This window comes from Pinus tabuliformis, chromosome J, assembly GCF_031772625.1.
Source record: "Pinus tabuliformis cultivar Carrire ecotype Pingquan chromosome J, CPIR1, whole genome shotgun sequence".
Classification (NCBI taxonomy): Eukaryota; Viridiplantae; Streptophyta; class Pinopsida; order Pinales; family Pinaceae; genus Pinus; species Pinus tabuliformis.
The window spans coordinates 316,858,722-316,876,239 of NC_142295.1; the positions used below are offsets into that span (position 1 = coordinate 316,858,722).

Consider the following 17,518-nt stretch of genomic DNA (forward strand, 5'->3'; position numbering starts at 1 on the left):
TAGGATTAGACGAAGTCGAAGTCAAAGGATGAGGTTGATCAACTTGGTTATTTGACAACGACGGTTGATTTTCATAATCTTTACTTCATTTTGACACCAAAATATCATTTTTCGGCTTAGAGGCGGATAGCATAAGCACTTGGGAAGTGGAAGCATGGTTTGTAGCAACCATATGTGTCTCCGGGTTCGAAAAAGGATTAGTCAACACTGTAGATGTATTAGAAGTCTTCAAAAGCTTTGAGACTTCAGAGCGGTGAGGACAATCTCACGTAAAATGCTCATCGTTACAGATTAAACATGGGTAACGAGGTTTCCTAGCCAAAGGAGAGGAATCAAATGATTTCTCTTAAGGGGAATTATTTTGTTTCTTCTTGTTTTTCCCCTTCTTCTTGCTTCTTGGTTGCTTTTCATTCTTGCCTTTTTCAGATGACACGACATTGATTTCAGAAGCAAGAGTGTTATCAGATGCATTTGAAGTTTGATTGGAAATGGAAAGTGTTTGACCAGATGGTCTACCTGCTGTTTTTGTGCTCGAAGAACCAATCACACCATCACTGGAATGAGAGTCCTTACTCGATGGTGGTGGAGGAACAGTGAAAGCTGGTCAGGGTGCATTTGGGATCTTGTCATAAAGCGTGCTAGACTGTGTATAGATCAAGTCCAAATATTGGGCATGAGAAATTACTTGCTCTTCAGTGACAAATCCACCTTTCACCACATCCTCAGTGATAGATGGCAGCAAGGATTTTATAAACCACTCAGCTAAGAGTTGATCAAGAACATAAGTTTTAACCATTCGATGACAACGACGCCACTCATGAATATGATCAGAGATATGAGTAGTAGTAGTCTTTTTAAAGTTGGTTAATAGTTCTGTTCCAGTTTCATATCATATGGGTAAGTGGAAGTGGGTTAAAAATGTGGTAGTTAAGGTTGTAAAGTTATCAAAAGAAGCTCATGGTAACTCAATGTACCACTTCGCAGCTGGACCAATAAGCGTTCTCTAGAAAATACGTAGTCTAACTGAATCATCATTCAAGTAGTTTGATGAACACCATAAATGAAAAGTAATGACATGGTTGGACAGGTCTTCTCCAGTGTTTCCATTGAATTTTGGAATATTGGAAGGTAACTTATGAGGAATCACCAGTCACTAAGGTACATAAAGAATTGGGTCATTGGTGAGCTGATTTAGATCTGGTAACTCAAGTGTTACAACGAAAGGCAACTGTCTATTGAGGTCAGGTTGACCATATCCAGGATAAGATGGGATTTCTTGGGCAATAGGCCTTTGCATACCAGCATAAAGCATCTGCTACTAGTAACCTTGATATGGGTAAGTTTTTTGAGAAAATCTGGTGTAAGGTTGTTGTTGAGCACCAGGATACATTTGTTGTTGTCAAAACCCAACATAGGCTTGTTGTCCAGGACCTGGGTAAAATTGTTGTTGACCAAACCCAACAAAGGCTTGTTGACCAAGTCCAGGATGAGGTTGGTATTGTTGTAATTGTTGATGTTGATATTGGGAATGCCAAGGCTGTTGAAGCAACTATTGTTGTTGTTGATATAATGGTTGTTGATTTAACGGTTGTTTCCCACCAATGTAAGCTTGACCAGGTTGTGAATACACTAAACTAGTGTAAGTATGAGTCATTCCAGTAAAAGGTAAACTAGCCTGAAGTTGTTGGACTCCAGACACAAGTGGTTGTTGTAAAACTGCCTGAGAAGGCTGAATCTGTATACCTGAAACTTGGGGGTTTGAGGTTGAAGGACCAGCTTGCACAGGTTGAGATACAACAATTTGAGCTTGTGACTACAGTAAAGCTGTAACAACAGGTGTTGTAGGTATGGATGAGACAGATTGCATAGGTTGTGATGGATACACAAGCCTAGGTTGAATGGGCATTGTTGGCTGCCACTGACAGACAGTCATTCCAAGTTGACCTAAAGATGATGGCATACTGACATATGGTTGCCCCCTAGAAAATGGAGGATAAGGAGAATGTGCATATTGTTCTCCGTATGGGGGTAGTACAGTGTAAAACGGATACATAGGACGGTAACCAGATGAACCAGCTTGATATGAACTTGATGGGTCCAGCTGTTCGATATCCGTTAATGAAGAACTAGATAAAATTCCAGTAGAGGACATTGGTGAAGACCAAGGGCTAGAAGCAACACTTGAGTGGGTTCCTGATAAAGATTGGTAACCCGATGGAATGAATGAAACACCATACAAGTGTGACTCAAGTGTCATAGTAAACATCGAAGAGGTTGCGACAGAAGATTCTACTATAGCTGTAACAGATGGTACAGTCTGGGATGTTGACTCTGCCATAGTCAAATGTCCAAATAAATTTCCTAACGAATCAACGAGTGTTTGAAAGTAATCAAGATCAAAAGGAGCAGTAAAATGAGGAGTATAAGGATACAGATACAATCCCGTTCCAAAATGGAAAGGAGTTCTAGGTGATTCTACCTCAAGTTCCTCTTCTATCGAAATCAAACTAGGTGGATGAATTTCACCATCAGGTCCATAATAGATTTTCGGTATTTGTTCCTGAGATAAAGAGGAAGTCTCGACAGTTACAGATGTTCGAGGATGTACCGATCGATCTTCTTCCGGTATGGTAATAACTTCTGATTGTTCAACCTCTAGATCCAAGTGTTATGGTAAAAGAAAAAGTTCAACTTGGGCTTCTTTAACAACTTCTAGTTCAGAAGTAACTTCTGATTGAACAGTGATAGGTTCAGGATCAACTTCTAGTTGAGCAGATTCAGGTTCAGAAGTAATTTCTTGTTGAACAACTTGGGTTACTGTTTCACTAGATTTAGTTCTAGTTTCCTCAGGTAATTGTGGAGATTCCACTTCAGTCACAGATGTACCAGTAACTGTAGGAGTAACTGGGGTGACAGTACTTACCGGTATAGGTGTTTCTAGTAATTCAGATGAAGAACCAAAAGCTTGTGAAGTATTGGATCCAGTCAGACGAGACTGCTTTGACTGAATAGGTGTAGCTTTGGGCGGTAAAAGCGGTTTACTCGCTGCTCTCTGTGAATGATGGGGTAAGGGTTGATTTTCCTCCATGATTGTTGATTGATTTTATTACAAAAATAAATAAGCAAAAAGGGGTAAACTAGGAAAAAAGGTTTACCAAGCCACTGTGAACTGCAGAATACCTCCCAGCGAACCGAGAAGTACGGGCAGGAAATCTCACTGAATGCTCTGTTCAGTGTATCACAATGTACAAGGCGGCCGACTCGATTACCTAAGGATGGATAGCAACCTAGTGTTGTCCTCATATATATACCTGAAAGTACATGGAGGTCCAATCCGTATTAGCGCTATCTAATGCGAAACCGCACAATGAGAGAATTCCTTTATACTTTATGTACTGTAACACCACCCTATATACCTTAAAGTACATGGACGAGATACGATATACTCATGTACGTGGAATGAGGTATCACACTTAGAATGTATCGCAGACAAGTTAGCAACACCTGCTATGTTTTACGACATCGAAAAAAGTCTCTACCCTAGAACCTCTAAATTTTTTGCGTTAGGTGACAATGCTCCATTAGGTTAATTGATGTTAGATTTAAGTTGATCTTGAATAAGAATTTTCCTTTCAAGGTTCACCACGTGATGTATTTGAAATTCCTAGAATGCAACTAATATGATAAGAATTCTTTCCATTCAATTTGAACAATGAAAACCTTAGCTAGTAGGGATAGAGCAATCAAATTCTTCTAATCAAAGAACAAAGAACACATCTAATGCAATTCCCTAAACTATTCCTATGAGCACACACACTCTTTCAATGCATAGTGCAAGTTTTTCCTTTCAATTCCCTTAATGTTGAGATGAACAAAAGGAAACTAATGCACATACAATCAATCAATCTTTTTGCAAGAATGATGACTTTACGACAGTTCTTTTCAAAAGAAATGAAGAATTTTACGACACTTTCTTTTGAACAAAGATTAATCAACTATAAACTAACTTGGACAATGAATTGATAGTGATAAAGAAATCATTTAAGAAACACTAAACAATCAATGCCAAAGTAGGGCTAGCAAAGGAAACACAATTTGATTTCAGAGAGACAAGCATCATTAATGTTTCAACAAGCAGAAACAGAAGGAAATTTGGGAAAAATCAAGTCAAAGGAGAGATTTTTTACTTAAGGAGGATCAGCGCAACTTTGAATGGGAGATGGTGCACTTCATAGCATTGTCCGCAAGCCAGGGTGCTCTGTAGCACTCTATCTCTAGACCAAACCTGTGCTGGTGCCAGAGAGTCCATCCTAGGGGCTTGCAAGCACAATTTTTACCAAAAAACACTTCAAAAAGGTCGAAACAATATCAATGGAAGAAAGTAAAGTCTACTAGGGTGTACTAGGATGAAGGTAAACTACTCAGAACGATGATCGTTCCCCAGTATGGTCGCCAATTTGTTATGTGGAATTTTGCATCTACAGATAAACACAATTTCCCTAGGTGGGTAGCTATGCCTAGAACAACATATTTAAAGCGCTTAACCTTTTTTTATAGAAGATAAATAAGACAAGGGACCTACTTGTTATCTTTCGCTTTCCCTTTGTCTCCTTTGTTTGGCTACCATCGCTACTTCTTGACCTTAATCTGCTCGACAAGTACCTGCAATCATAAACAGAGGACAAAAACCAATAAAAGCAAGAGATATATCTACTATAAGCAAATGGAATCGAAAGAATTTACACATATAATCATCATGCATAAAGACAAGAATATGGGAAAGGCGTAAACAACTTTATTAAGTAGAAGGAAGAATTACAACCATGAAGTCCGATCCATTGTCCCTCTTCCAGCTTGAGTTCCAGCCAACATCACATCAAAAGCACAACACTCTGGCAGCATAACAATACTTGCTTACAATCTCAAACCTCACACCAACAATATCTCCTTACAAATTCTCAAATTACAGCCCCTGATCACTTAGATGAGTGCTCAATTTATAGGAAAATGGAGGAGGTTTGGTCATAAATGAGGGTATTGAATGGCCTTCCAAACTTAGAGTTAGTTTCCATGGAGGAAGGGATGAGAGGATAGGAGGTTACTTAACTCATTCCCTATCCAATTTCGAGCTCATAGGAGATGATAAGTGTGGGAATCTTCTAGAAATCTCCAGAAGATAAGAATATTCCTAGAACCCTATGTGGATTTCGCTCAATCTCACCCAACGCAGGTCAAAGTCAGCCTAGGTGCTCTGAAATTCACCCCGACATGGGCCTACCTACACTGAAGTGCACTTACCCATGACCAAGGTTGTGCTGGTCCCTCATGGAGGAATTTCTGGAGGACTTAAGGCCAAGAAACTATTAGGGAAGGAGGCATTCAAAATGATGACTTGTCTAGGGCATGTAGCAACTAAATTAGGGTTTGATGAATCCCAATAGTACTGATCTGAATGATGGGAGTGATGTGCCCAAATGGATCTGTAACACTTATGTGACCCACTTTTATAAATAAGTGAAAGTCACTTTTACAATGGTACTTTATGAACTATTCACTATATTGTAACTTAAATAAAAAGATAAAGTGACTTTAGAATTATAAGTGACTCACTTTTTATAATGGGTAAGAACAATTTTACATAAAGTAACTTTAAAACATAAGCTACATGTGCTTTTTGAAGAAGTAACTCAAAAAAGAAAGACTTGAACCCAAGACCTTCTATTGTCATAAAGTAACTTTAGACCAAGTGAGCTAATTTAAAAGGTTAGTAATTTTTGGAAAGGAGGAAGGGGTCTTCTTTCTTTGGTTCACTGAAGCTTTGGAGTGCATGCTTACTTCAAAAACTCCTTTTTTCCTACAAAACAAAAAAAACAACCACATAAACCAAACAAACAAGCAAAAGTAATTCGCCTGGAAACTATATATTTTCCTCAATGTTTCTGATTTTTCGAGATCACACTAAGGTGTAACGGAAAAGAGCACACACATGAGAAAAACCATTTCTTTTTGTTTCTGGTTTGCCTAGATCACACAGAGTTGTAGGGTAAAGAGAATGCACAGAAATTAATAGTATACATCCGGTAATAAAAAAAATATAGATGACTATAAACCGAAATAACCAGAGAGATAAACAACTATAACTTCAAATAAAGACTGTATACCTCTAGATCTTAGCTAGGGCTACTAGAAACCTTTTCGCATGAAACGAAATGGGTTCCTCAATGGAACAGATGCTCCTAATACAATAGAGTAGTCCTCTCATCTTGAAAGCACTCAGAAACAATAGATATAGGAAATGACAGTCGAATGCAATTGCATCGGCTTCGGATTTGGATCACCAATGGATGCGGCCCTCGAATAGCTCTGATACCATGTAGGAATTTATAGGGTAAGTTACTTAGATAGAACACCAAAGGACACCACTCACAAATAGATCACAGATCAGTACACCAATATTCTTGATGTGGCTAAAACCCTCAAAGAGGGAAACAATCCATGGCCTGAGCCAACACGACCACTTTAGGCAATTTATTAATGTAAAAGAAAGAAAATTTACATAAGCTTCTCTCATGAATTGTCACCTAAGAAATGAACCTCCATGCTCTTTAAATAGATATCATGGATCAATCAGGTGTTAAGTTGTGGATCAAGTGTCGGTAATACCAAGGAGAGAATGGATCGTCAGATCACTTCATGTTTAGAACATATCGTGACCGTCAGATTGTAAGTTACAAAAAGTACATACTAAAGAAACACAATTTACCTAACTATACACTAGACCAAGTTGTACTTAATTATTTCCTATGTGTCGGAATATCCTAACAAAATTATCTCATCACGAAGAGAAAAACGTTGGAATTTTGAGAAAAGAAAGACTATTGTGTGTATGTAAAGTCTTTTTTTTTTTTTGAAGTTTGTTGAGATCAGAATTACTTCAAGTTTGTCAAGATCCTTTGATGTTTTCATGGATGATACTGAAGCAGTTTGCAATAAATGGAAGTAGAAATAAGAAGATTAATCACAGGAAAATTAAGACTAGTTGCTGATTTGTCCTGTTTTCGTTGTGAATATTGAGTTTTACTATTTTACAGTTCACTTCTGGTTACAACATGAGACATACAATTATTAGCTATATATCAAAATGTACAATTAGGCCATGTGAACCACAATATTATCATGTTATTGACTTCATGGTTTTTAATGTTCAATGTTGAGTATAATGCTCATAACTAATTATAGTAAAATAACAAAGGTGGAAAATTTAGAAGCTATATTATTATCTTGCCCCCTTTGCCAAAAGACATAGCTCTACACCATGACCATTGTTTCGTCTAAAGCAATGATGAGAACATTGTTATTATTCTCAATAATAATTACCCTTTCAATTATATTTACTTGGTATTCTCCATGAACCTAAGCATTTGGTGAAAGATTTGATCTATCTATATTCTCATATCAATATTCAAGTAGCAACAATGATGTTACTGCCATAATCATATATTTATGGCATGTGCAAAGAAATAATGAATATTTCCATGGTGTTATGGAGGATTATAAACATAAATCATATCCTTTATGGAATTTGCTGACATTTTGTAAAAAAAATCATGTATCTCAATTGGAAATTCTTAATCCAAGTCATTCTAACATCAAAAGATAAAATGTTGTCACTCTTCGCTCTAGAATTTAGTTAACAAATTATTTTCCATTCGGAATTTTTCTCTTTATAATTCAAAGGAAACAAGCAAAAATATAATCTTATATTGATAATATTGAAAAATCCAAAGATAAGATCATATATGTTCCTTCTCTCATTTGAAATAAATGAAGAAAATGAAATTAGCCAAAGGTCATGGAAAACTGGATTGCAAAAAGGAATATGATATTATTTCTTGCTAAAAAAAGTTCTCTCTACTAAGTTTATTCAGGGACCACCACGGAAAAATGAGCAGATATGGTAAGGCTTGAGTTAAGCCTTTATTGTTGAAAACTAAATCTAAAATGTTTGCAGAGGAAAGGGTAAATATTACTCAATTTTAAAACCCTACAACATCCTACAACTACTTTATATATGATATTCCAAACTAATCCCCCTAAGCCTTCTCTTAAGTTTCAATCCCTTTTATGCATCCCTCTTCAACAATTATACTCCCCTTCCTCTCTACTTTCAATAAGCACCAAGCGACTCTACACAACCCATTCCCAACATATCTCCAACATATTCCTATAGAACAACATTCATCAAAAGTACTTGAATGTATTTGAAGGATTCATAATTCATCTTTGATAATTTGTTTTCATCACAATCTATGTTGATACAATATGAATGGAAGAAGCATTCAAGTAATCCTAATTTTTTCTACCAACAATTCATAGAATATCTTGAAAATTTAACGATATTCGAATAGGTAATTTGTATTGACAAAAATAATATTGAAGCATTTTAAAGTTTAGGCCATAAGAATCATCAATTTTTTTAACATGGATTACAAATCATTCCGAAAATTTAGAATTCGTGGTCATTAACATCATTTTCTTCAATAATGTCATCTAATGTATCATTACCAATGTTCATATGATCTTTAAAGTAGTTAATATTATCATCATCCTCATCTTTCCCTGCATCATTCTCATCATCATTGAAATCTGATTGTAGACCATCCATATTGTTACTAGATATATTTGGCTAATTACGTCGTAAGGCATTTCCCTTTGAAATCAACTCCCCCAACTGCCTTTCTATCATAATCCTGATCGTCAGATAGATTGTTAGATGATTAAATGTTTTTCGACCATTAGATGTTACTAACCGTCAAGTACACTAAATCTTGATTTGCAGTATTATAACCATAGTCTCATTTACAATTCTTTCGATTCCGTGGCTCCGCTGGATGCAACAAATCGATTCAATGGCTTCGCTGGGTGCATACAAAGTGGTGGCCGTGGGTCGACCCCATGATCAGAAAGGCGATATAGTGGAAATATATGATTCCACTTACAGGTCATGGCGTATTGCAGGAACCATGCCCGAGGATTTGTGGGTAGTGCAGCCACATATGGGAATGAATTTGCTTTTTTGTGATGGTAATTTCTATTGTTTGATCATCAGTGGCATCAGTGGCTGGTGGGTCATAATGGGTTTCAATCGGAAATGGGACTTCCATTTCTGCACCCTTGCCAGAGCTGGCCAAGAAAAAACACATGTTCCCTTACCTGCTCACCTGTGGGTCGCAGGTTCTAGTTACAGGTGGGAAGGTCAAAGACGGAGAGGGGCTTTTGCACGAGGTTATTTTATGGGATTTTCAAAAGGTGAAGGCAGACTCCTCTGTTTCTTCATCCTCATGCTGGAAAGAGGTAGCCAGAATGCCTTTGTTTCTTCATCCTCATGCTGGAAATAGGTCGCCAGAATGCCTCCATCCTTGAGTGAGGATGTTAACAGGACATTGTATAATATTCACAACAAGTATCTGCTTCAAATGCTACAACAGAAAAAACAGGTAATCCAAATATTTTTGAAGATAAAAGGCCTCCAACTCAATCCTCATTGCCCAAAATGCCCTGTGTTTCAACTACTGGACTAGGCCCAAATGGGAAAACAATCAGTGGATTCTTGTACAATTATAGCAGAGATGAGGTTAGTATAGTTTGTGTGTGCCATGGCACATTCTTGTCAGCTGCAAAGTTTGTGCAACATTCAGGTCGTACAACCCTTTCACATCCTGAAAGGCACATTGTTGTCAATCCATCCCCATCTTCAAATGAAGATGCATCAACCCTGTAATGAAAAGTTATCCAAATAAAATCTTGGATGTATACCTAAAAAAAATGTTTCCCTGAAGGATTATCTCTATGTCACTTGCCCCCGAAAAGGTTTTTGAAATTGAGTGACTAGACATCCAATTTGGAAGCACTCCTCTTCTGCTCACAGAGTAGAATTTTACTTCTAGACCTGGCAACCCCAAGATTAGGATTCCAATCTCTCTATGGTTTGACCCCTCCTGTGTGACATGATTTCCATTTCCATTCTCTCCGTGCTCTGCCCTATCTGTATAGCATGCAGTTCAATTCAATTACCTTTATGGACAAGTTTCATTTCCAATTTCTTTGTTGTTTGCTCCACTGGTATGGTATGAGTTTCAATTCCAATTTTCTATGGTTCGCTTCACTTGTATGGCATGCGTTTCAATCTGAGTCTCTTTGTGGTTCGTCTCAATGTATGACACAACTTTCAATTCAAATCTCTTTCTGGGTTGCCGCAGTTGTTCTGCTCCACCTCTACGGCTTGATTTTTAATTCCAATCACTCTATGGTTTGGTCCATCTGCATGGCACAAGTTTCAATTCAAGTCTTTTTTTAGGCTTCCCCTCCTGTATGGGATACGTTTAAATTCCAATTTTTCTTTTGTTTGCCCCATTCTTATAGCATAATTTTCAATTTGAGTTTCTCTGTGGTCAACTTCACCTTTATGGCATGAGTTTCGATTCCAATCCCACTATAGTTTACTGTTTTCTCCACCTCTATGGCATTAGTTTTAATTTGGGTCTCTTTATGATCTGCCCGACCCGTATGGTATGAGTTTCCATTCCAATCTCACTATGCGTTGTCCTACTTGTATGGCACATGTTTATCAAAATTATCTCTTTATTGCATACCCATTCTACTCTTAGTAAATGGGCTCCCTGAAATCTATGCAACCTCTTGCAAACACTCAGTTTTATGATAGAAGTATTCATATATATGATAACAAAAGTAGAAGTCGATCAAATTTAAGTAGATCCAATCTTGGTTCAAGAAGTCGAAACACTGCAAATCATCCTGGGATTCAGTGGTCTGTGGGCTGTTGTTTTAAGGTTGGTTTGATCTCTATGCATTTTCTCAAGTAATTTCATTCAAATTTTCTACATGTACTAAGGATTTACAGTCTATAGATCCTAATTTTGTTGTCTTGATGGCATGGTGCGTGTCAGGTATCTGAGTCCTCTTTCAGCAGTTCCGCTAGTAACTCTTGTTGCTCTTGGGCTCTATGAACTTGGGTTCCCGGGGGTAAGTGGACATTGAGCACCATTTCTGTTATGTTCACTTGGCTTAAACAAATTCTATTTTAGAAGCTGATCTCTATTGCACTCTCTTGGTATTAAACAAATTTTCTATTTGCTTGAATAGAATTCATATGCTTCAAGTTTCAATGAATGCCATAATTGCATTTGAGTTATATGGGTATAGAATTCCTAAGCTTGAGTGCCCTAGTCCAGCATTTTTGTTAGTTAATATGGAAAGCTGCAGGGTACTCAAAATTACAGTGTGATTACAACTGGTTTTGAATAGAAGGACCTGCTCAAGTATGCTAGCTAACTTGACTATATTGCTTGGATAATTATGGGCTTGATGACGATTTCTATTAAACAAGGTCCATCTGTTGGAATTTCATTTATCTTGAAGCAATAGATATTTTGATTTGATATCTGCAGACTCTTCTTTTGAATGGAGGCAATGTGTGCTTTTCTGCATCGTAGGTGATTTCTAGACAGATAGTTTGGTTGGAACTTAACACCTGCTTTTACACAGATATTCAGGATGAAATATATTGCATAAACTAGATGAAACAAAAAATGTTTTTGGGAAATGTATTATGAATAAAAAATGTTTCAGAAATGTTTGACTTAGATTAGTCCTGATTTACTCCTAATTATATCGTCTAATATATATTTAAGGTTTAAAATTTTAACACAATAGCATATTATGTACGATCTTTATTAATATTAATCACATTAGTAATAAGCAGTGTTCGGAGTTGGACTGTTTCACAAATGGATCATGGTAAGTTCTGAAGAGAATTATTTCCAATTTGTTTTGAAACTTCTCTTGTGAAAATTTAAGCTATAATGACTAAATGACATAGCTACTGAATCTTTTTGAATCTAGTGGATTTGATTTTACTTGTGCTGATACACTTTCTAGCTTGAGTAGCTAGCATAGATGAAGTCCTTTCATTTGGTTCAAATGTATTTCAGAAATATTTGCATGCAGTAAAAGTATTAGTGACTAGCATAAGAATGACCTGACTCAAGTGTTGTCAATTTAATGAACTTTAACTCACTAAAATTGACCTGATATGTCTTCAACCAAATCATGTCAGTTTATTCAGCTATTAGTTAATAACCCAACTCTTTGTTTCTATTTTAACTTTCAACCAGTTAAACTTGCATTTACAATAATAAGTTTTGGGTCCTATCGAAACCAGTTTGCAATTTTCAAAAGATTGATAGGTTTTTTGCGTCAAACTTGGAATTTCTTTTGTTCACCAAACACCCATACGTTTGGATATCCATATTACCTGCCTTCAAATTTATGTTTGGATGTATATTTTGTAATATCTATTCTATTTGAATTTCTGTTTTGTTTGAAAATATATCCTCTTTTTTTTTTTTTAAAGTCAAATGAAGTGTTGTACTCTGATGTTATTTACAGGTGGGGAAATGCATTGAAATAGGGCTTCCACAACTTATTGCACTGGTCTTCTTTTCACAGGTAAGGAATTAACCAATTACCATTATGTGTAAACTTCTAGAGTGTATCTCTCTAGATATATATCATATATCTTGTTCCTAGTCTTTCCATGCTTTTTTAAATCTGTTGTATTAAATGATTTGTAATTGGAAAGATTGTGGCACTAATTTGTTGCAGAATGAAACTAACTGATTAAACTCTTTTTTCCTCCCTTTCAGTATGGTCGACATATCAAGACTCGTAAGAAGCCTTTATTTGAGCGTTTTTCCATCATAATTGCAGTTGCTATTGTGTGGGCATATGCCCATATTCTCACTGTAGGTGGAGCATACAAGCATACCCCTCAAAGGACCCAAGCCCATTGCCGAACAGACCATTCTAGACTAGTTAGTGGTGCCAAATGGTATGCATTCTTACAAGAAGCATGCATACTAACTGTCATGTCACTTCACACAGTACGTTCTCATGCAAAGCCTCAGCATGGTCTTTATTATTCTGCAGGATAAGTGTTCCATATCCATTTCAATGGGGAGAACCTATTTTTATGGAGGACAGTCTTTTGCAATGATGGCTGCAACATTTGTGTCTCTTGTTGAGGTCTGCCTACTTGCCATATATCAGATATACTTTCTTCTCTTTTATTTTCTTTATCCCGTTGACATTTCTGATAGTTATCTATGGGTTTCTATTTAAAAACAAAATTGGGTATTGACTACTATTTTTTTTTCTTTCATAAATTTGCAGTCTACTGGTGCATTCTATGTTGTTTCAAGGTTTGCAAGTGCCACACCTCCCCCTCAATCTATCATCAGCCATGGTATATGCTGGCAGGTAAGGAAATGGATTCATTTCTTTCACCCTTATGGCTTCAGGTAATTGGAAGATTGTATCATTGTCGTTGATGGAATGTAATGGTCTTCTCTACAGGGAAATGGAATTTTATTGGATGGGATGTTTGGAACTGGAAATGGGTCCACAGTATCAGTGTAAGAACCAGGCAACTTGACCCATTTCTGGAAATACTAGCTCTGAAATTTGTCTTATCTTGGGAATTTGCAGTGAGAATGCTGGTCTTTTGGGGTTGACATGAGTTGGGAGTCGCAGGGTGCTCCAAATATCAGCAGGATTTATGATATTCTTCTCTGTTCTTGGTGATAATCAACTCAAGTTGGGATATTGTTCTCATTTTGGGGTTTATTCCCTAGTCTAGGATTTTGCATTGCTAATTTCATGTTAATGTGTTCCAGGCAAATTTGGAGCAATATTTGCTTCTATTCTAGCACCCATTGTCGCTGTCGTGTACTGTCTCCTCTTTGGTTATGTTGGTATGTATACGGTGTACACAAATCCTATGGGCTGAGCTGCAAAGTCAGTCAACTAGTAGTATCTTAGCTGTTGCCATAATGTATAATGGATGTATGCATAAAACCTTAAGGTTAACTCATATTGGCAGACACTTAGTTTGTACAATGCAATTTCAACATATTAGGGTAAAACAACAATTCATTGGGTACCTATATTGGCAGACAGTTTGTACGATGCAGATTTAAAATTGTAGGGTAGAACAACAATTCTTTGGGTTTTGCCTCATGTCTGAAATTTTTTGTATTCTTGATGAGCAGCTTGTGGGGGTCTCAGTTTCCTTGAATTTTGCAATCTAAATAGTTTCAGGACGAAGTTCATCTTGGGCTTCTCTCTGTTTTTGGGATTATCAGTACCACAGTACTTCAATGAATTAACAGTTTCTTCTGGTCATGGTCTAGATCACACTCATGGACGATGGGTAGGGTTCTTACAACTTCTTTTAGGGACTAAATTGAAATTTTTTGGCTAGCAGTTCGTTGTGGCAACGTTCCCTTCATTCTTCAAATTTCAATGTTTTTAACTTTAAACATTTTTGAATGGCTTTTTTAACAGTTCAATGACATTATCATTGTGATTTTCTCGTCACCACCTTTAGTTGCTGGCAGCGTAGCATTGTTTTTGGATAACACTCTACATATGGGGGAGAGTTCAACAAGGAAAGACAGAGGCCATCATTGGTGGGATAAGTTCCGTTCATTCAAAACTGATCCTAGAAGTGAAGAGTTTTATGCTCTCCCTTTCAACCTGACCAAGTTTTTCCCATCTGTCTAAGGATGAAACTCTATTTTAGAGGTGGGGTCTCTGTTTTATCAATAGCCTTGGTGCATTTGGAGAATAATTAGAGTGTCTTCAATTCAGAAAGAGACAACTTCACGGTGTGAAATCTAAGATGTCTATATTTTATATCTATCACTTTGATAGGGAACTGCTTTCACGAATTATCTTAAATGGATGCTTCTGTGCCCTGGTCATTCATTTTCAGAGCACTTCAAGATCTCCGCTCTTGGCAAGCAGCAAAAGGAAAATAATGAAAAGGAAAAGTACATTTCAGACTCTCAGAGTGGTCAATATGCTATCTTGACTCCAATTCAAAAGAGACATGTTGTGCATTGATTAGTTTATTTTTGTAAGTACTTTTGAAGATGCAATAGAATGTTTTTGTTGTTGGTGCTTCAAATTGAGCCAATGAGCATTTATCTGGAACTCGAGAGTCATATAGAGTCATTTTATAGTAATGATATCTTAAGCCCCCTTGCAAAGGCATTAGTAGGAACTAGCAGTACAATTGCTTTCTGATATTCTCCACGCATAATGCGAGAATTATTAGTTATTCATAGCACATGTTTAAAATATAATTTTTTTGGTAAACGTTGTTTGCCTTTGAAATAAAGGCTTCATCTCCTGTTCACAGGGCACTTCAGGCTTACCATTAACTTTAGCTTCATGATTTTCTTCCAAAATGAGTGCATGGAAATTATTGCAGCAAAAATGAAATGACATTGGAAAAGTAACAAAAAATATAGTACGGATTTTCAGATGGCATTCCATGCAATGTATCACAGATTTCTTTTGGGCATTGTCATCTATTCTTTTGTACTTTTTATTATGTTCTACATATGGGGGATTTTTTTCTTATGCATTTTATGCATCATGATCATATATGCTTACTATTGTTAGCTTCATCCTAGGTATATACTTTTCAGTTTTTCATGACAGAATCATTTGTAGTTCTCCTGGGGGTAGGTAGCATTCACACATGTTGCCACCAATATAATAGGGGCCGCTAGAGTTGCAAGATCATCCCCATGTTGTAAACTTTATCTGATAACATAACAACAAAGGGAAATTCTGAACATCCATTGCATCTACCTTGTTTTTTAAGAAAGCTCTGAGCATTCTTGGATTGAATGTTTGCTTTGGAGATTGTACATGTTGGTGGAAGAGAGTAAAAGGAAGGTCATCTTCTCTCTGTATTGTTATCGCTAGGCCATCACATGTAGAATGTTTCTACACCTTTCTAACCAAGTATAAGTTATGTAGTAGTATAAGAACTTGAAAATGTTAGATCCTTGTGTACCTTCAATTGATGCAATGATGCTTCAGCCATATTGGTCGATTCCAAAAAAAAAGGGTTCAATAGTTAGTATATCATCTGAATAGATACCCTCCACGTGTGGGTGCCTTGAACCAATAACATGGAGATGTGTGCAAGGGAACCTATTCAAATGGAGATACATCAATAGGTGGAGCACTCCAATGAAACAAATTCCATAATAAGTTGACTGGTTTACTTCTTAAGGAAGATGCTTGTTCTTTTAAATATAGGCTGGAAAAGGTCAGTCCCTTGGTTTACTTGTTTGCTCAATTGCCTTCTTAAGGAAGATGCTTGTTCTTTTAAATATAGGTTGGAAAAGGTCAATCCCTTGGTTTACTTGTTTGCTCAATTGCTGGGGGAATGTACCATTTGGAGGAAGATGCAAGTATTTGGAATGGCCTACGAAGGTTGGAGTACCCACTTTGGGGCCCCACACATATTTGAAAGTGTTTCTTGCAGAAGTATTTACCCTTGAAGCGCCTTTGGAAGATGGATGTTAAGCATTGAAGCCCTTTGTTTCCAATGTTTATGGAGGTATTCCTCTCTTTGGGGGCTATTTGGTGTAGAGTATTGTACATGTGGCATAAAAAAAACTCAATTTTTATATACAAATCTGTGGAATAAGTTCTCCCTCTGGCAACTATTTTTTTAACCCATTACAACCCTAGAGTCAGTCCTCCAACAGCAATGCATCTTTCCACTTCAAAAATACTATTATTTTTTATTGCAACTACACATATAACATAAAACTTAAAAGGTAATTGGAACAAACCTAATAGTATATAATATATATTGTCAAACAAAACATACCATAAACCTCAAACTTCGGTATATAGGAACAAAGCAACCCTACCAATAATTAATCTTCTACATGACTTGGACATATATAAATTTTTTATCCATTATTATTTGCTTAATTTTGAAAACCAAAGTAATTTTTTTTATCAAAATTCTACGAGGCTTATTTGTTAATCAGGTAGCTGATCTATTTCATTATGTACTCTGCAATGCTTGATGACAAACTATGAAAGGTTCGTAACTTTGCTATCACGAATGTTTTTTTTTTTTCCTTTTTCTTGATTTTATCAACGATTAGGAATTACGGGGGTGTTGATTATAGTTTTAGTTGTAGCCTTTCAACTTTTTGGGCTTATTTTCTTATATCAAACATTTGTGCAGGGTTTCAACGAAATAACATTTCATTGAGTATGTATTTACAAATAAGTGATTTTGGGATCAAATCCCATAAAGTAATTTTATATTTGCTCTTCAAATTCTTTCAAGTTTTTGAAAGTAAAACCAATGAATTATCAATATAATTTTACCATAATAAAAAACAATTAGAAAGACTTTAACCAGCTCAAATTGCTCATCTCTATCTCTTCTAGAAAACTTCCCATATAAAAATATTGGGAGTATCCAAAAAGAAAACTTTTAATTAAGTAGGAATTTATACAAAAATTATTATTTTAATCAAATTAAAACTTTTCCAATTCAACAATTCCAATTTAATAATCTTATCGGCCTCTCTTTGTACCTTTTGGGACAATT

General features: G+C 36.3%; 1 pseudogene; it reads left to right on the forward strand.

Annotated features, from left to right (window-relative positions):
• The first annotated feature begins 8,909 nt into the window (after positions 1-8,909).
• On the forward strand, positions 8,910-14,710 carry LOC149227001 (nucleobase-ascorbate transporter 6-like; annotated as a pseudogene).
• Positions 14,711-17,518: the final 2,808 nt, after the last annotated feature.